Below are 22,074 nucleotides of genomic sequence, written 5' to 3'. Positions count from 1 at the left end.
CTATCAGTAGGGTGGCTGCTTGAGGGCTCACAATGAGGCAAAACTTGATTATAAGCAAATGTTAGAGACAGAAGGGCCAAAGGGAGGGCTGCTGTTCCTAGAAGTAGCAAAAGTTTTAGTGACCCCTGAGGCTAAATGATATTAGAGGAAGAGAGGAAGAATAGACCATGGAGAAGGCCTAAGGTGACCAAAATCCTTTACCTCCCTCTTCTCCCATCCTCTCAGTCTGTAGGCATCTCCTTCTGGTTGCTGGTAGCTAGAATCTGTAGGGCAGGGAGCCTGTCTGGGGCACAGAGGAAGGCAGAGAAGGGCAGAGAATGAGGGTACAAGGCCAGTAACCCCAGAAGATAAGACTGTTGGTAGGGACGGCTACGGACTGATTTATTTAGAATATGAAACATGGTGTGATATTTTTGGCAGTCCTAGTTGGTAAGATCTGTGGTTAGATGTTGTATTCATTTAAAGTATTCCTAGCCAGGCTGTAGGGTGCAGGAGGACAGGGATCATACATGTCTTGCTCACTGCTGCTATACCCCTTTCCTGGAGCACAGTTCCAAAACATAGAAGGTATGGGAAAAAATGGAATGAATCAAGCCCATCTTCCATGTATCTGTGCTTTGGGGAAAAATGAGGCTCTTTGTGTTTGACTCCTTTTTTTCCATTTAGAAGTTTATATACCCTCTTATATAAATTTACCTGAGCTACTCCTACTCTATTGATTACCTGATAAAGAGAGAGATAAGCCTGAACCCTAAGAATAGACGCAGCCCAGGCTCCAGCTGAGATACCATGGGTGATTTCATGGACTACACTGTCAGGAAGAGTACATGATTAGGGCTATTAGCTGACTGAGTTGAGGATCAGGGCTTGGTTTCAGCCTTGAGGTAGGAGCAGGGATCTAGGGACCTGTGTTCAAAAGGCTGTACCCCAGGAGGAGATCAGAAAGGAAAGGCGTCTTTGTTCACACAGACACTCTAATTCATTTAACACGCCTTTTCTGACTATCAGCCTTGTACTGGAGACCATGACAGGTGCCTGGGATGTAAAACCAACTAATACACATTCTCGGTCCTCAATTACTCATACTTGTATTGGGGTGGCAGGAAAGTATTAATAAATAAGTATATAGTATATATATATATGTATATTTCTCTATATTTCTATATTTTTCCTCTCTATCTCAAATATGCATATATTTGAGGTAAAAGATGCCTTGGACAAGAGAGGATGCTAATCACTGCCTGGCTGTGGTATGAGAGGACCAGGAAGTTTTGATAAATGGATATGGGGGGTCTCTGAAGTCAGTCTGGCAAGCTGAGTGCAAATTTTCTAAGGCAGGGATGAGGAGGTGAGCTGGGCACACTGAGAGGCATACTGGTGAAGGAGATGATATTGCTTTCAGAAAATTATGCACATTAGTTAGTCCAGGCTCTGTGCCAGAACCCCATAGACTGGGGGCTCAAACAGCAAGTACCTATCTCTTACCATTGTGGAGACTGAGAAATCTCAGCTAAGGGTGCTAGCATGGTAGGGTTCTAGAGAAGATAATTTGTAGTTTGCAGATAGTCACCTTCTTGCTGTGTCCTCACACGGCGGGTAGCAGAGAAAGGAAGCAAATTCTCTTTTTCTTTTTTTTTTATAAGTTTATTTTTTATTGGTGTTCAATTTGCCAACATATAGAATAACACCCAGTGCTCATCCCGTCAAGTGCCCACCTCAGTGCCCGTCACCCAGTAACCCCCACCCCCCGCCCACCTCCCCTTCCAACACCCCTAGTTCATTTCCTAGAGTGAGGAGTCTTTCATGTTCTGTCTCCCTTTCTGATATTTCCCACTTATTTTTCTCCTTTCCCATTTATTCCCTTTCACTGTTTTTTATATTCCCCAAATAAATGAGACCATATAATGTTTGTCCTTCTCCGATTGACTTATTTCACTCAGCATAATACCCTCCAGTTCCATCCATGTCAAAGCAAATGGTGGGTATTTGTCATTTCTAATGGCTGAGTAATATTCCATTGTATACATAGACCACATCTTCTTTATCCATTCATCTTTAAATGGACACCGAGGCTCCTTCCACAGCTTGGCTATTGTGGACATTGTTGCTAGAAACATCGGGGTGCAGGTGTCCCGGCGTTTCATTGCATCTGCATCTTTGGGATAAAAACCCAGCAGTGCAATTGCTGGGTCGTAGGGCAGGTCTATTTTTAACTCTTTGAGGAACCTCCACACAGTTTTCCAGAGTGGCTGCACCAGTTCACATTCCCACCAACAGTGTAAGAGGGTTCCCCTTTCTCCGCATCCTCTCCAACATTTGTGGTTTCCTGCCTTGTTAATTTTTGCCATTCCCACTGGTGTGAGGTGGTATCTCATTGTGGTTTTGATTTGTATTTCCCTGATGGCAAGTATGTAGAGCATTTTCTCATGTGCTTGTTGGCCATGTCTATGTCTTCCTCTGTGAGATTTCTCTTCATGTCTCTTGCCCATTTCATGATTTGATTGTTTCTTTGCTGTTGAGTTTAATAAGTTCTTTATAGATCTTGGAAACTAGCCCTTTATCTGATACGTCACTTGCAAATATCTTCTCCCATTCTGTAGGTTGTCTTTTAGTTTTGTTGACTGTATCCTTTGCTGTGCAAAAGCTTCTTATCTTGATGAAGTCCCAATAGTTCATTTTTGCTTTTGTTTCTTTTGCCTTCGTGGATGTATCTTGCAAGAAGTTACTGTGGCGAGTTCAAAAAGGGTGTTGCCTGTGTTCTCCTCTAGGATTTTGATGGAATCTTGTTTCACATTTAGATCTTTCATCCATTTTGAGTTTATCTTTGTGTCTGGTGCAAGAGAGTGATCTAGTTTCATTCTTCTGCATGTGGCTGTCCAGTTTTCCCAGCACCATTTATTGAAGAGACTATCTTTTTTCTAATGGATAGTCTTTCCTCCTTTGTCGAATATTAGTTCACCATAAAGTTGAGGGTCCACTTCTGGGTTCTCTATTCTGTTCCATTGATATATGTGTCTGTTTTTGTGCCAGTGCCACACTGTCTTGATGACCACAGCTTTGTAGTACAACGTGAAATCTGGCATTGTGATGCCCCAGCTATGGTTTTCTTTTTTAAAATTCCCCTGGGTATTCGGGGTCTTTTCTGATTCCACACAAATCTTAAACTAATTTGTTCCAACTCTCTGAAGAAAGTCCATGGTATTTTGATAGGGATTGCATTAAACGTGTAAATTGCCCTGGGCAACATTGACATTTTCACAATATTAATTCTTCCAATCCATGAGCATGGAATATTTTTCCATCTCTTTGTGTCTTCCTCAATTTCTTTCAGAAGTGTTCTATAGTTTTTAGGGTATAGATCCTTTACCTCTTTGGTTAGGTTTATTCCTAGGTATCTTATGCTTTTGGGTGCAATTGTAAATGGGATTGACTCCTTAATTTCTCTTTCTTCAGTCTCATTATTAGTGTATAGAAATGCCACTGACTTCTGGGCATTGATTTTGTATCCTGCCACACTGCAAATTGCTGTATGAGTTCTAGCAATCTCTTTTTCTAAGGGCACCAATGCCATTGCAAGGGTTTTGCCCTCGTGACTTCATTACCTCCAAATGCTATCATATTGGAAATTAGGATTTCAACATGTAAATTTGGGGTGGGGGGGATGAACATTCAGTCTATAGTACTATAAGCAATTTGCTATGGCTCAAAGGAGTAGATTAGAGTCCTTGAGTGGCATGCATAAGAGTGGAGGTGGAGAATCGCGCAGCAAGGAGGTGAGGCCCTTCATGGTATTCCACAGACTCCAAAACACTCAGATTGGAAGGATCTGGAGGGTGTGGGTGATGTTGGCCTTGTCTCCATGTGTGCCACAGTAGTAGTAGCCTAGAGTGGGTACGCAGCCCAAGGGTCCAGTCTCACGTAGGGACACTAAGTATGGACACAGCTGATCTTTTGGTGTCCCCACTTTTCAGTGAATGGGGAAGTGAAAATCACATATACAATTGGCAGGGTTAGGGATGCCTGGTAGATCAGTGGTTGAGTATCTGCTTTCAGTTTATGTCATGATCCTGGGGTCCTGGGATCGTCCCACATCAGGCTCACCCTAAGGAGCCTGCTTCTCTCTCTGCCTATGTCTCTGCCTCTCAATCTGTGTCTCTCATAAATAAATAAATAAAATGAAAAGAAATATATTAAAAAAATTAAACGATTGGCAGGGTTATGAGGGTCTCCCCCATCTTCAGCTCTTCAGATTAACCCCATTAAGTAGCACATTGTGAGAGAAAGAGTTGGAGGCTATTACGGAGGAGACTGAAGAGACCTGAGGTCAATTAGGCAGATTGAACTGCCAGGGGAAATTCTCTTTTTCATTTCAAGCACATGGGAAAAACTAAAAACTAAAAAGCAAAACCCAAAAATTGTAAAGCGTATAACTAAGTTTAAATCCTCTACAAAAGGCAATTCCCAAGAACAAAAATTGGAGAGGGAACTCGAAGTCAGTGATGTATAGAAGTGGAAGCCAGCGGTCTCATGGGGAAACCAGGGAATGGCACAGGGCCGAATAGCACGGGGGTGGGCTCCCTGCTGCCCAAGGGGAGGACTTCTGGCCTTGGCCGAGAAACATGCCTGCCTCCCAAGGCCCCGGGTGGAAAAAGACACAGCCTGGCCAGGACCATAAGTAAGTGTGAATTCTGAATTCAGGCTACTAATATGGTACAGTGACCCAAGCCAAAAATATTAAAACAAAGCTCTTGTTTTAATGAAATGTATAGGGCCCCTGGCTGGGACAAATTCAAAACCGCCTGCTCCGGTCTCTAACCCCATTCAGGTTGAATAGGCTAATACAGAATGCAGGAGTTGAAGATCAATAACTATTAACTTAGGAGCACAGAACCTGCAATGGGATGAAGAAAACAGTGAAGTTTTTAGACAATGAAACATATCTGAAAGAAGAAAATTCAACATAAAATAGTGACATACAAAAAAAAAAAGACTGAGTAAATTGTTACATATAAGTTAGCATTGCTTGGTTATAAAAACTAATAATGACTTTTTGAGAAAGGAAAACAAGGTGGGGCTACAATGATAATGAACAAAGCATGGGAAATGGGTAAGATCAGAATCAAATCTGTTATTGCTGATGAGAAACATACTTAAAGCAAAATCACATAGACAATTGAAAACATAGTAGGAAAGTACATACTAAACAAACTAATCAAAAGAAAGCTGGTATAGTAATAGTATTCAATTAATAAATATGATTATATTAAATATTAGAGTATATTAGATAAATTACACTAATTAATATTAGAATAATAAAATTGAAGGTAAAGAGCATTGAAAAGTATAAATAGGGTTAAAGTGTTTGTCATCATATAAAAGTAATGGTCATTCCAGAGATATAGAAAATTTGAAATTGCTTGCATCTAAAAATATAGGGTGAGAATAGGTAGTGAAAAAAATCCACAATTATAGAATTACTTGGTGAATTGACAGATTCACAATTCCAAAAGTACATTTCAATTTACACCTCTCAGAAACTGAGAGAGGGCAGTAAAAATATTGAAAAACACTTCTAACAACTGTTTGTGTGCATGTGCACAGATCTAAATATCAATTTATAACATGCATACATACAATATGTATCTATGTAATGTTTTTTTGTTTTATAGATAATATATAACACATATAAATGCATTAATATATAACTATGAATATTTATACATAAATGGGCAAACACATAATTTATATGCATAAAGATACTTTCTAACCAGCAAATAGGAACCACATTCTGTTCAAGTCCATATATAACTTCAAAAATAAGATTGACTATACATTAGGCCATAAAGGGAAGTTTGATAAACCAAAGTAACAATATCATCTACATGCTAGGCTCTGCTCACAATCTTGTTCATTAGAAATAAACAATAAAATCATAGTCAAAAGACTTTTAAAAGACATTTGAAATAAACACACATAAATCCCCCCCTAAAATTCTAAAAATATGTAAGAAAATATTGGAAAAAGGCCTGTATGGTTTTGAGATAAGAAAGCATTCTTAGACAAAACAAACCCAAGCTACAAATTAAAAGATATGGAAGTTTAATAAATCAAAAGAAAGCTATCTCTACAGAGAGGAGAGAGACAGACACAGTGAAAGAGAGAAGGGAGGAAAGAAGAGAGGAAGGAAGGAGGAAGGAAAAGTAGGCAAGCACTGTAATAAAACTTGAAAAGATAGCTGTAAACAGATATATAAATATATCTGCTATATGTACTGTACATATAGCAGATTGAAGATTAAGAGAACTTTTATGCATTAATAAAAAAGAACAAAGTGATCCTATAATTAATTCATAGGGATATATATGTAAAATAAAGTGTAAGAAATGCTTCATTATAGTTAATTTTGGAGGGGAAATAGAGACATGGGTCTGGGGAGCAATATAGTTTCACTCTCTACTTAATCTCCTAATTTTTTTTGATGTGAAACACTTTAAGTCAAATCAACAAAGTGGTAATCTGGGTAAAGAAGACATTTATATATTTTTCTGTGGATTTTTAAAATATTTTATTAAATAGCTCATAATTTTATTTAATTTTTAATTTTTTAAAAAAGATTTTATTTATTTATGCATGAGAGACACAGAGAGAAAGGCAGAGGGAGAAGTAGGCTCCCTGGGGGGAGCCAGATACAGGACTCAATCACAAGACCCTGGGATCACGACCTGAGCCAAAGGCAGAAGCTCAATCACTGAGCAACCGAGGTACCTCAAATAATTCAAAATTTTAAAATTGGCAAGAAAACAGAGAAAAAGTCCTCACCATGTGCGTGTATCCCCTTATTGCAGATTACATGCCAGTATTATTCCCAACCCCACCCTCAAACAAGATTCATCCATGATTCTTCAAACAAATGAAAATTCCCATTTCAATGGACTTGGCTGGTCAAAATAAGTTAATATGCTAATATGTGGTTTATACACACAATCCTCTAGCTAAAGGCAATAAATCACATTGTTGTTACTATGTGCAATGCACAAACATAAGAAAATCAGAAAGTAGAACTACTTGTTGAAGTAGAATGACAAATAGAAAAGTAAGTGAGGACAAATTATTCAGATACAGGAAACACTACCCCAATTGTTACAAAAGGAAACAAGCACTAGTATGATAGCATGATGACAAAGGAAGCTCGTACTTAGGTAAAATTGTCAGGAAGGGGACGTTTGCTTTGGGCAAACAAGACACTCTGGGCAGGGAGTAACAGAAAGTACACCTCAAATCAGCTCAAACAATGATGACAGGTGTTATTTCATAAAACAAGAAGGCAGATGGTTGATCCGGGCTTGTCTGATATCCCGAGGCTCTTTATGGGTCCCTGCTCTGGCAGCCTGGGAGTTATCATCCCCTTGAGCTGGTAGATTATAGCCTCTTAAATCAGAATTGGATTAGAGACCGATTTTAGAACCAGTTAAAACACAAGGGGGTGGAACCTGTGTGATTGCTATGATGTATAAATATGTGCATCAAACATTATTTTCTCTATGCCCTCCCTGGAGTTGTTCCTTCCACTCTTCCCTCATATTTAACATCTTCCTTTGCTGATGGCCTCATTTTGCTTCTCGTTATCAAAAATTGAAGAGCAAATTCCCAACATTATTTGTTTATTATTTTTGTATTTAAATTTTGGTCTTGTCAGTCTATAGGTCTTCGGAAAATGCACTAATAGATGTCGGGCTTTGGCCACCAAGATAGAATTGAGGATAGTGGGCAGTGAGATTGGAAGTTATATGATTCTCTCCTCCCCTTACCTTCCTCCTCTTACACCCCCCATAAGTAATATCATTGCAGAAAATTTGCTAAGGAAAAGTAGAATTGCCCATGATTCCAAGAAAACCCAGAGACAAGTGCTTTATATATTTCAATATGTTTTCTTACAATAGGATTCCAGTCTCTGAAAGCACTGTATAATACTTTGGAGAAATTTGTTGGACTTGGGTCAGTTTTTTATACATTCTTGTACAAATAGGGAAAGGCTTCGAGGTTTGTCGTAAGTGCTTGATTCAATTTTTCCTTTCCTCATTCAAGGAACATGTTGGTGCCTATCTGTTGAATCAGCACTAAATTCTACATGAACAGCCATCCAGACTCTGAGGGATTAGGGTTCACTCCACAGTGTCTGGCTTCATTGCAACCCTGAGGACCCAAATTGGGAGAACAACCAGAGCTCACGGGCACCAACTTGCCTTGGTGACTAATGCAGAACTTTCTCTCCTGAAACCAAGAGACAACAAGAGGTGTGGCTGGAAGAGAGCACTTTTCCTGACAAGAGCAATGATGGAAACTCTTATGTCAGTGAGCTTCATTTTCTGGGCTAATAGCTCCCTATTTGGCTAAAGCTTAACCTTCTTTCGAAGCATAAGATCTGAGATCTGTGAGCTCTAAGTGTGACAGCTCTGTGGTGGCAGGTTGAGAAATTACCCCATGTGAGCTGAGTTTTGGCTGGTCAAAGATTTTATACTTTGCAAACTACCCTTCCCTATTGTCTTTGCCGTTATTCCCCAAGGAAGGAACGCTGGAAGCTAACATTCTTATGCTTCACCTTGCAAACATCTCTATTTTGACAGAACAGCTATTGTTTTGAGCCTATGGACTGAAGTCAAAGGCAGTCAGCTCTACCTGCCAGAAAATTCTTGAAAGATTGTCCCCTTTGTCACTCATTTCTTTGTCTTCCATAGTATGATTAAAACTGCCTTTCTCATTTCTTTTCACTTTGAATTATTTTGCCAGAAGCTACCTTTTTGACACTGAATGGTCCTTAAATGATCTCTAGTGAGTGAGTGGATGAAATACTTTATCTTCATAAAATTGGGGATGCTCAGATAGATACAACTTGACTTCACTGCCTTATTTCAGTCAGATGCCATAGCACTCATGTCAGCTAGAGGATCCTATTGGATTTTACATAAAATCACATAGCCCTGGGTTGAGACCTTGTTCACTGGCTGTGTAGAGGGTGGACATGTTAGTCTCCTTTAGCCTTTATTTTCTTGTCTTTAAAATGGCAGTAAGAACACTTGCTAAATAGATTATGTGACATCAAAATAAGATAATGGGTATCAAGTACCCACAATTTCTAGAACCTGCCATGGATGACTATTTAGTAAATATTAGCTTCCCCTATCATCTCTCTCCCCACCGCCCCCATCATCTCTGTGTAACAATGATCATAGCCCTTGGATGATCCACAAAGAGAGCATGGAATTTTGTAAGGCTAATATGATTCACAAACTAGTGGTACAGGAGGCCAAAGAGAAGCCAAATCTCAAAATTTTCCTTCTCTGAAGACCTCAAAATCAGTGCCTTAGACAGGCACTTGCAACAAAAATATACCAGAAGCAATCAAAGAATGGAAACATTGGTGGCAGCTGGCTCTGTGGTTGTTGAAAGAGAAGCCAGTTTTTCTAGAATACACAGTTCCATGAGGTGCCATACTAGGTAGTTCCCAACTTTATAACCCATAAAAGCACTAGATGATCCTAAACATCAACAATGTCTGAAAAAATTTTATTGCTTCTCTACTTTGGAGATAATGTAGATGATGCAGCCAAAGATATGCATGCTAGTAAATGCTTCTCAACTCTATGCAGCATCTAAGACCCCTGAGGTAGAGGCAATCTTTGGTATTGGCCATTTTGGTTTCTCCATGTTAAGAGGAAAACTGGCAGAAAGTCACAAATGCTCAGAGATAATTATATCTGACAATAAGTAAGACAATTGGAATATAAAAGGTAACATAAATAAGTAATCTAGGGAGGCAGCATGAGGTAGGGGAAGAGCCTACCACCATTGGAACCACAGCCCACAAAAGTTGGCCAAGACCTATGTGCTAAACTGAAATAGGCAACTGCCAGCTAACATAAATGATTTTTAAGAGGACCCCTAGGCTCTTAACATAATAGACAAAATGTCCAGGATACAATAAAAAATTATACCTCATTTACTCATCATGCAAGAACCAAGGAAATTGCAACTCAAAAGAGAAAAAGCAATAAAAAGACACTACACAGAGATAAATTAGATGCTGGAATTACTTGACAAGGTATTTTAAAGCAGTCATCATGAAAATGCTTCAGTAATTAACTATAGATTCTCCTAGTACAAATCTTAAAAAGAAAATCTTATCAAAGAAATAGGAGTTATACAAAAGAACAAAACGGAAATTATGGAACCACAAAATATAGTAACATAAAAATTTGCTGGATAGTTCAACAGTTGAGTGGAGATGACAGAAGATAAAATCATTAAGTTTGAGGATTTATCACTAAAGTTCGCCAAATCTGAACAACAGAAAAAATAGACCAGGTAAAAAGCAAACACACTCTGAGATCTATCTTATGGTCCTGAGGCATTTTGGAGGATTTTGAGATTTGTTGACTTTCTTGTAGGTGTGGCTCAAAGTTAAAAAGTAGAAACAGAATGACAATCAAGAGAGCATTGATATTTCTTTGCTAAAATACTGAATTCTTTTTCTTAAATCACTGGTCAGGACCTTTAAAAAGGCAGGATCACCTGGTGGCTTCCAAGATTGGCATTCAGAGAAGGTCTGGCTGTTTAAGCCCCAGACACAGGAGCCACCCAGGATTTCTTGTTTTCCCCTTGTTTTGGGGTGTGAGTATGTGTGTGTCAGGGTGTGAGCATTTCAAACACATGTTCTGGACACTAAAACACACAGATGGCCTTGGCCTTAAACATTCAGCTCTCTGTCTGTTCCACACCCTGACATTGAGACAAACGTCTGTTGGAATAAGATCCTACTCCCTAGATACCTAGTTGAACAAGATTTTTTAAGCCTGTGAATTGTGCTTACTCTAAATATTGAAAAAAGATGAGAAATAATCAAATCAACCAAGTATTGTTCTCAATAGCATGTTAAGCTTTAAAACCTAAGAAAATATATACCTTGTGGAAGTCAGGGTCATGGGCCAGCCTGCAGCTATTATAGCTTGCAATGGTTCATGGACAATGTTTGCTTGGAACTCTGTCAAGTGTACTTCATGGAGAGGGAGGGATGAAAAGACAAGCCATCAACAGCATGTCCATTTAGGTTAAATGGTGCTTTCAGCAATTTAAGTCATTAATTTTTACAAAGGTTTTCGCACTTTATCTTCACCACAATTCTGCATATAAATGAATAGAGCATAGAAGTATTTGGCAGTTTGTCTAAGGCTGGCTTGCTACTTCACTGATTCATTTATTTATTCACTTATTAACATATTCATCATTTACTACACTTCTATTTTGTGCTGTTTACCATAGTATGTGCCTGGGATATATTTGTTAGAGACTAGCATGGCTCTCTCATGAAATTCATGCGGTAGTGAGGAAGACAGGTGTAAATCAAGTATATGAGTAATCATACCAATAATTGAATAATAATAGGGGTGCCTGAGTGGCTCAGTGGCTATGTGTCTGCCTTTGGCTCAGGTTGTGATCTTGGGGTCCTGGGATCGAGTCCCACATCAGGCTTCCCACAGGGAGCCTGCTTCTCCCACTGCCTATGTTCTGCCTCTCTCTCTCTGTCTCTCATGAATAAATAAATAAATTATTAAAAATAATTGAATAATAACAGACTGAGATAAATCGCATGAAGAAATGTCATATGTTCTTGGACAATATATCACAGAGAAACATGACTTAAACTCATCAGGTCATTGAGAAGATGATGATGAACCTGAGAAGTGATGCGCAATGGAGCCAGGTTGGGAGGGCTATGTGGGGGAAGGGCATTCCAGATAGAAAAGCTAGTACCTGTAAAGACTCATAGCTGGAGGGATTATGGTCCTTCTAAAAAATTAAAACAAGGCCAGTGTGGCTGAGGTCAGAGAGCAGCTTAGAGGGTTAAGGAAGAGAAGAATGGAGAAATGGGTAAATCATGCAGGGCAACCTTCAGAATCTTGTGATTCTCAGAACAATGGGGAATTGCTATAAAGCTCTCTCAGCTGGGGAGCTTCCAACTTGATTTTGGCTCAAGTCACGATCTCAGGGCTGTGAGATGGAGCCTTGTGTTGGGCTCCATGCTGGGTGTGGAGCCTCCTAAAGATTCTCTTTCCCTCTGCTCCTGCCCCATCCTCAAAAAAAAAAAAAAAAAATCTCCCAGATGCCAGGTAGAGAGTGGCTTGGAAGCACTATGTGTTATTGTCAGCTGTTCTAGCAGAAGTAGCTGAGAGCTTTAACTAGGTTATTGGCAGTGTAGATGGAGATGTCTGTACAGATTTCAAGATTGTTTAGGGGACAAAATCAATAGTATTTGATGAGGAGTTGGAAGTCAGGAAATGAAGGAAATGAAACTCAGAATGGTTCCTAGTTTTCTGTCATATGAGATTGAATAGATTTACATGTCATTCACAGAAATAACACCAGATGAGGGCTGGGTTGGGGTACAAAGACATTCTAAGCTTCGTTCTGATTTGGACATAAGATCCATGTGGCAGGTCTCCAAATGGAGATTTTGACTAGCTAGTCATATACAGGTGTGAAGTTCAGAGAATAGTCTCTGGATGAAGGACATCTGTGGGTGATCAGCATTTAGATGGTGCCCAAAACTAGGGATGTGGATCCAAATGTCTTGCAGAGTGGTCATGAGGAAAGATGGCGCCTCAAGTCACAGCTTGGAGGAACTGTATCAGGTAGGATACATGTAGGAGGATGCACCTGCCGGAGTTCCTGAGAAGGAGAAGCCAGAGGATGAAAGGAAATATAGAGAATATTGTGCCCTGGGGGTAAGGAAAAGTGTTTCTCGAAGGAGAGTGAACAGTGTTGAAACCTGTGGTTAGGTTGGTAAGTATGAAAGAAGTCCCATTAGGTATGGTGATGTGGTCCTCAGCTTCTCAGCTGGATCATCCAAACTGCTTTTAAACACTGAGACTTCTTTTCTTTCTTTCTTTCTTCTTCTTTCTTTCTTTCTTTCTCTTTCTTCTTCTTCTTCTTTCTTTCTTTCTTTCTTTCTTTTCTTTCTTTCTTCTTTCTTCTCTTCTTTTTTTTCTGATTTTATTTATTTATTCATGAAAGACACAGAAAGAGAGGCAAGGGAGAGAGAGAGAGGCTCCTTGCAAGGAGCCTGATATGGGACTCAATCCCAGGATCCCAGGATCACAACCTGAGCCAAAGGCACATACTCAACCACTGAGCCACCCAGGTGTTCCCTAAGACTCCTTTTAAAAGAAGACTTACACATTCCACATCTTCCTCCAAAGGTCATTCTAGTTCTCTCTCTCCCTGTACAACCAAACTTCTTGAAAAAGTTTTCTGTGCTCTATTTCCCCCTTCCTTCTGACTCTTCCACTATCTAAAACACAGCATCTTCCCCACCACCTAACCCATATGCCTCTCCTACTTTGCTATATACTCTCTGCATTTTACGTTATGGTGAAGTTTTGTGTAAAAAATTCTAATTTAGATATGTGAATTCATAAATATTTTTATTTGTTATCTGTACTGGATAGTCTGACTTAGGCCTTTCAAATTTGGGGGTGTATAAAAATTCACTTTATCAATTTTATTTTATTTATTAATTTTTAATGAATATCTATTTTAATTATTTTATATTTTATACTTATATTTGAGTCCTCAGTAATTAAATCTGATGGAAAGAATGAGGTAAGGGTTTACCTGTATAAAATTCTGGCCACCAAGTTTGATGTAGAGGGCAGGAAGTGGTTTTCCCGACACCAATAAGCAACTCTCCAACTCTAGCTGAGTGTTCTACAATTTAAATCAATTCTGACATTACCTACCTCAGTCCAGTAAGATACCACCCCCTTCTTTATCCACCAGTATATAGTTTGGAGTTTCCAACTACCAGCTATAGATTGGAGTTTCCAACAACCTCTTCCTTAAGTTCTGATTGCTAGAACAGCTCACAGAACTCAGAGAAACATTTCCCTTACTAGATTAGTGATTTCTTATGAAAAGATATAACTCAGGAACAGCCAGAGGGAAGAGATGCATGGGAAAAGGTAGGGGGAAAGGACAAGGAGCTTCCATGTCCTCTCTAAAGGGCATTCCTTAGCCCAAATATCTAAGTGTTCACCAACTCAGAAGATGTTCTCACCCTATCCTTTTGGGCTTATATGGGAGCTTCATTACCAAGACAGGACTGATTAAATCATTGGTCATTGGTGATTGATTCAACCTCCAGCCTCTCTAGATCAGGAGATGAATCTGCAAGTTCCAACCCTGGCAAAGAAGTCCCTTTCTTAGGTGACCTAAGGGGCATTCCAAAAGTCACATCATTAACATAACAAAAACATCTTAATCTGTGTCCCCACTCTGGGCATTCCAAGGGTTTTAGAAGCTCTGTGGTAGGCACTGGAGGAAGACCAAATATGAATTTCTTATTAAAAATCTCAATAGCACACTTCCTTGGCTCTAAATAGCTAGATGATTGTCTCAGGAACATATCCTGAATGTGCTTCTCACTTATTTGAAATAGGCTCTCTATTGTTCCTCTTTCTTTGGTGTTCTTGAAGTTAACTGTTCAAAACTCTCCTGTTCATGCTCACCAGGTGACAGATTAATGAGAACTCAAAAGACAAAACTATAGAATATTGAAAAAATCAACAATCAAGAACAGTATCCAGAACACACAAAGCATTACACTCTTATTGTTTAATTGTCTTGATAAAAATAATAAAAGAGAGAAATGGCCTAAAAATTAATAGTTTCCAGTAGGATTGACACGAATAAAACATATACACACATATCCTTGGAGTATGTTTGTGTGTGTGTGTACACATATTTGCAGTAACCTGTCTTTTATCATCTAATTTTGACTTGTCTGCAACCTGGACATGTCATATGGGAGATCCAATACCCTAAGAAGGTTTATTAAATTCTTACTTTGAGCTCACCTGAAATAATTTCCAAATCACTAGCTTTAGTGTTTCTAGACCAAAATCCTCCACAGTATTAGTAATTCTTGGCCTCTTCTTTATTATATTGTGAGTCACTTAAGGCCAGTGACTTGCCCATCTTCTTGTAGTGTGGCCTCTATAGCAGAGAGCTCAGTACCAGGCTAAAGTATTGCCTTCATCTCAGAGACCTCCAGGAATGCTAAAGCAAAGCTGGGGTGGGATCAGAATTGTGGTTTTGATCTGTCACCCGACAGCATGGAGAATGATATGTGGAAAGGAAGTGGAGAGAGGAACAGGTTTGGAGGCATTTTGTAATAGCACAGGGAGTATGGCTTAAATTTAAATAGAATCCAAACACTTCTTAGCAGCTCTACATCTGATCCCAGATACCTTGCTGCATTATTATACCCTCCCCCACCCTCCCCCAAATTTGTATTCCTGCTTTTGTCCTTGTTTCTTTCTTCATTTTTTTAAGACTTCATTTTTTTTAAAAATATTTTTTAAATATTTTATTTACTTATTCATAGAGACACAGAGAGAGAATGAGAGGCAGAGACACAGGCAGAGGGAGAAGCAGGCTCCATGCAGAGAGCCTGATGTGGGACTCGATCCAGGGTCTCCAGGATCACGCCTCGGGCTGCAGGTGGCACTAAACCGCTGCACCACCGGGGCTGCCCAAGACTTCATATTTTTAGAACAGTTTTAGGTTCACAGTAAAGTTGAGGGAAAGATACAGAGATTTGCTGCATATGCCCTGTGTCCACACAGGCATAGTTCCTCGCCTATTATTAGTATCCCCCTACCAGAGTGATCCATTCGTTACTATTGATGAATCTACAGTGACACATCATCATCACCCAAATTCCATGGTTTATAGTTCACTATTGTACATGCACTTTGGCCTTGGACAAATGTATAATGATATGTACCCATCATTTTGGTACCATACGGAGTATTTTCATGGCCTTAAAAATCCTCTGAGCCTGCCTTTCATCTTTCCCCTGACCCCAACCCCCAGCACCCACTGTTTCCCTACTTTCGCCTCTTCTAAAATGTCATAGAGTTGGAATCATACAGTCTGTAGCCTTTTCAGATTGGATTCTTTCACTCAATAATACACACGTGGGGGTCCTCCATCTCTTTTCATGGCTTGATAGCTCATGCACATATAATTTTGGAACTTAATTAAAAAAATAACAATTGTCTTTCTTTCAAGTGTTTCCTCTACCTAAGTCCCTGGAATTCTGTCATGAATTCGGAGTAAGAGTTACCAACACTAGGAATATTTTTTAGATGTCATACTGCGAGAGAAGAGTCAGTTCACAGTGTACTTGGCATGCACCGAGTTTATCTGATTTCCTCCCAGCCCAGGATGCTCTGAGCCTCCAAGAGCCCAGGGAATTCAGATAGTGAAGTTTGAGCAGGAAACCAAAGCAAATTTATCCTCATTCATCATTGTGATCATTTTTCCTATAGCTGAATCTGTGTGAAAAGCTCTGGATAAAAATTAAAATTAAAAAAATTAATGATTTTCAAAATGTATTTTCCAGTAGAATTGTGTCTTATAACTTCTGGTTTGTTTTTCCAATTTCCTTTGGAGAAAAAAAATTTGAAAAAAATATTATTAAATACCAGAAGTAATATACAAAACAATATAATTACACATATGTACATATATGTATATATATTTGTATTGTTGTAAAACTTGTTTTTCAGGTCCATTCAGTAAATGTGTAGTCTGAAGAGAGAGGCACACATGTATGGGAAGTGGCACCTGCCTTCTTGTAAGAAGCAAACACACAGTTAAGTTTGAGACAAGGAAGGTGTAGTGTTGTTTTGTTTTTTTAAAATACAAAAACATGAAATAAAGCCAGATGACAAAGAATACAGAATATATGTGATCTACATGAGTGTGTGCATGGGGTTAAGAATTTAAAGGGTGGGTGGGAAGGTCTTTTTCATGACCTGTCAAGAAAAATTATGGAAATGCTTTGAAAGGGATCAAACAGGTATTCCTAGGCATTCTGCTCAGCCGAACTTCTCTGTTTTCTGATTCTATAGGGGCCTGCATAGTTTAGCCATTCTATATGTCCAGAGGTTGTAGAAAGCTGCTAATATGAATGAATTCCGTGCAGTGGAATACAATTGGCTATCGTCCTGTGACTGTTGACAAGTTCTGTATCTATTTATAAATTTATTTCAGTGTTTATGATGGCACTTATATATGTGTGTATTGTGTGAACTCTCCCTTGAATAACTGTAACATCTTACTGGTACCCTCATTATTTCCTGATAAAGAAAATCTTTGATACATATTTATATTTCATATTTGCTCAAAGTCACATTTTAGCTTCTTAAAATATTTATTTAACACCCAAAAGCATGTTGTTCAGCATAATTCCTTATCTTCTATGCATTCTGGCTGGGGGTCAAGGTGGGTGAAATGGGAATAGAGGGAAACAGTCTACTAGTATCCCCTTTTGTTGTCAAATTGTCCGCCTCACTCCAGGTTTAAAAAAGTCATAAATTACGACAGAAACCTTGCTTCTCAAAGTGTGGTCTGCTGAAGAACAGCATCTACATCTACTGGGACTTTGTTAGAAATGCAGAATCTCAGGCCTTACCCCACACTTACTTTGCTTAATAATACCCTTGGGTGATTTCTATTCCCATTGAAGTTTTTAAAAACACTGATTCAGAACAAGGAGACCACAGCGCTCTCAGCTTTGGTGCCTCTCCTTCCCAATACCCACTTGAGAAAGAGGTTTAGAGTCCATGCAGACAGTAGCAATAAGAAAAGGTATAAACCAGGAAAGCTTAATTTTTCTTTGGTTAAATAAAATAATTGGCCTAACTCTAAGCCTCCATGTTTTTGTAATAGTTGGTCTTGAATGGGCAAAGAGACAAATGTAATGAGATAAACAGAGAGATGGATGATAGCCGAGAGATAGATAGATAGATAGATAGATAGATAGATAGATGATAGATGATCTCCCGGTAGTCCCAAAACTTTTGTTGCTGCAGGCTGTCCTCTTTCCACATTGGTTCAATCACGCTCAAGACCTTTGGCTTTGCCACTCTTCTTTGGACTTTTCTGCTCTTGAATTTGAGATATCAGCTTGATTTCTGTGATACTCTCAGGAGGACTTTGCTGCTGCCACCTGTGTGATTTTTCTGTTGTTGGTAGACTTGACTAGGCTGTCCTTGGCAGGTTTGGCATCCACATCCGTATGTGGGCTCTGATCTCAGCCTTCCTAGTGGAGGAGACCACCATGACCTGGGAGGTCTCCATGACCAAGTGGAGGAGACCACCATGACCTGGTCACCTGACAAATGTACTTGTGGAAATCAGCCATAACTCCCATACGAAAGCACACAATATAGATTTACTTTACCTAAACCAGCATCTTTCCAAGTAAAACTCTGACTTTTCATAGACAAGAATTGTATGATGTTTGTGAGTATCTTTGGGCTCTACCCCCTATATGCCAGTCCCCTCCTCCTCAATGTGACAACCAAAATCATCGCCAGACATTGTCCAATGTTCCCTAGAGAGGTAGGCAAAATCACCCTTGGTGAAAATCACTGTCTTGGAGATTTATAGTTGTGTGCCAGATTGCTATTACTGTATTTACAATCTTAACCTTGGAAACAATTAAGAAAATCCCACATCTGGGATCCCTGGGTGGCGCAGCGGCTTGGCGCCTGCCTTTGGCTCAGGGTGCCATCCTGGAGACCCGGGATCGAATCCCACGTTGGGCTCCCGGTGCATGGAGCCTGCTTCTCCCTCTGCCTGTGTCTCTGCCTCTCTCTCTCTCTGTGACTATCATGAATAAATAAAAATTAAAAAAAAAAGAAAAGAAAATCCCACATCTGACCCTGGGGCTCACATAAAAAAGGCACTTGCCTGTCTCCATTATACTTTTATTCTGGATTCCTGGGTGCATAGCAAAATAAAAACTCATCGATTTTGTTTTACTTTACAGCTATGCTTTAGGGAAAAATGTAAAGTGACCTGGGTGTGCATGAATGAGATAGAAAGATGTATTTTCAAAACACAATTAGAATAGGGAGAAATTGCATGCAATTAGGTTGAAAATGCCCTGCTTAACACGCACTCAGCATAACATAGCCAGCAGGTTGCAAATTATGGAGTATAGATTTTCATTATCAGGTCTCCATAATATATTTCTTTCACTTAAAGACCCGAATTTTAAGGTTAGTGGGAAGTATGTAAATTGTTTGGTGCTGTAACTAAGGCTTAACATTTTTTACCTCGAGTTTTTATTGCCATTTCCTTAATTTAAACACATTGAGTACATTTGCATTTTTTTCAATTGCTCTTTTTTCTGGTATGTTGCTATCATGGTCTCTGCCATGGGCTATCAACAGAGTATGGAAAATAGTTTCATGGTCCTCGCAAGGCTGGAGAGAGCAGAGACAGGAGGTCTGGCAATCTCTAGCTTGGGCACACCCACTGTGATGACTGGGAAAACCATGGAATCTGTTTTCCCATTAGCTGGAAGGAAGGTAGGGGCAATCACTGCTCATTTTCTAGTTCCTATCTGACCCACAGACTTTGTTAAAGTCATTTATCACATGACCATTTTTCAGCTCTTTAAAAAAATCAGTTTAGTATTTCTATTACTTTGTACAACATATTCCATCTGGCTCTTCCTTTTTTGCCAGTAATCTTTCTGTCTTAGTTCATACCCTAGTTTACCACTTAGTAGCTGGAAAATTTAATTTTTAACCAGGATGATCACCAAAATACACAAAATTGGTGAGACACAACCAGATGGCAGCATAACCCAGGAGCAGATACTGAAAATACTTGCTGGGCCAGGTGCTTTGATTCACTGGATCATGGGGAAACAGGGAGGGGAAAGGGCCGAGTGGAAGTCAAGAGTCAAAGAGGAGGTGACCCAGAGTGGACCTGGAGCAGCCAGAGTGCAGGAGAGTGTCAGGTGTCATTCACCAAGGGTATGGAAGTATTTGCATGTCTTAACTTGGCAGTATCCTACCAGTATCTGAACAGCCACAGACTGTGTGTACCAAGCCTGCTTAAGCTGTACTTGCCCTAATACAAAATGAAAATCAGAACAGTGTTTGATATGTTTATCGTGGCACGTAACAAAGATTTGCAAGCAAAGCACATAGCACAGGGTCTGACATGGCATAAATGCTCATTAAATGTTAGCTAATGCTATCATCATGCTATTGCCTGTTCTCCATCTCTTTATGCATTCCTGTTACCTTTTCTACCCACATGCCTTATCTGTCCTTCTGGCCCTCTTTCTCCTTTCCTTCATTGTTGAGAATTTTTTGTGTCCCTAATTTTGTTTCTGTCCTTTTACATTTCCCTATTACATTTCCCTTTCACTGTTAGTATTTTGTCATGCACTTCACCTCCAATTTACGTGAAAAATGAATGTAAATGAAATGAGGATACAAGGCCCGAGACAGTTTTTAAAGTAATGAAGTTCTGCAAGCAAAATGGGTAGAGCGGGATACTGCATTGGTACAGTGAGATTCAGTCCTTCTGAGTTCTGTGTCCAGAGTTCATGGATGTGTATGAGGGAATTCCATGCGTGTGGGGGGAAGATGACCCAAAGGAGGATGTTTATGGTGTCTTATCAGGCCAAAAATTGAGCTACAGACATATAGCATATACATCTCCAGATTCTAGTCAGATCCCAGCAGAGAGAAAGGCTAAGCATGAAAACTGAGGGAAGTTATTTATGCAAGGGACTCTGTGAAACTCAAAGACAAGGAGTGAAAAATGTAAGATTGGGTGACAATGGGCAACCCCAAGCTGGAGACAGGATCCGTAAAGCAGATCCCGGGATGAGACTTTGCAGCATGGTCATGGAAGAAGGAAGTGTAATGCCTCTGAAGTACCTACAGATTGCCTTTTTGGCACCAAAGTTATCTTGTTTGTATCTGTATGCAGGTTACCTGAAGTTGTAGAGGCAGATTCAAAAGGGAAAATGTATGCTGATTCCTATGTCTAATCTCCTCCCTACACCCCCCAGAATACACAATTCAATATGTTTAAGGAGAGGCCAACAAATCTGCATTTTAAACAAGCACCATTCGCACTGCTAGATCCTTGAAATTCATGCAGTGGCTCCATGGACCATACACTTAAAGCCATGTGAAATGTACCCAACTGAAAAATCACTATTCTTTTTTTTCCTTCCTTTATAAAAACTTATTATTTTTCCCAGCTTTATGGAGAAATAATTGACACATATCAAGAAATAACTATCCTGAGGGAGCTTGGAAGTGAAAATATTGAGAGATAGAAAAGATATGAGGTAAAGGAGGAACTTAAAGTTGATTGAATTCTAAATACAAGGCCAGTGAGTAGTTGGCAGATTTCAATTTCCAAAGTTCTTTGTTAATGTGAACTTTTTCCTTGACTTTGACTGAGTTTGAGGTGGATGATGACATAAAGATTGGTGATATCTTTGAGTATAAGTAAAAAAATTAAAATTAGAACTATCATATGATCTAGCAATTCCAGCTCTAGATATGTATCTAAAGGAAAAAAAATGAAAATATCAATTATAAATTGGCTGTTGTCTTACTTCAGTGAATATGTAGGTGCACAGATATTTTCATTTTTTTTCCTTTAGATACATATCTAGAGCTGGAATTGCTAGATCATATGATAGTTCTAATTTTAATTTTTTTACTTAAACACAATTTATAATTTACAAAGGTCAAGACCTAGAAATAACCTAAACATCCACTGGTGGGTGAATGGATGAAGATAATGTGTCACACACACACACACACACACACACACACAGAGGAATATTACATAGTCATAGAAAAGGAAATCCTGACATTTTTAATAACATTAATGGACCTAGAGGACATTGTACTAAGTGAAATCAGCCAGATAGAGAGAGACAAATACTATATGATCTCACTTATATGTGGAATCTACGACAAACACACAGAAGTCCAACTCATAGATAACAGAGAATAGATTGGTGGATGCCAGAGGCAGAAAATAGAGAATGGGTAATATGGGTGAAGGGGGTCAAATGGCACAGTTTCAGTTATAAAATAAATATAGTCTTGGAGATATGATGTATAGCATGGTGATCATAGTTAACAACATGTATTGTATATTTGAAAGTAGCTGAGA

This window comes from Vulpes lagopus, chromosome 4, assembly GCF_018345385.1.
Source record: "Vulpes lagopus strain Blue_001 chromosome 4, ASM1834538v1, whole genome shotgun sequence".
NCBI lineage: Eukaryota > Metazoa > Chordata > Mammalia > Carnivora > Canidae > Vulpes > Vulpes lagopus.
Note: the sequence above shows the minus strand (reverse complement) of the source record.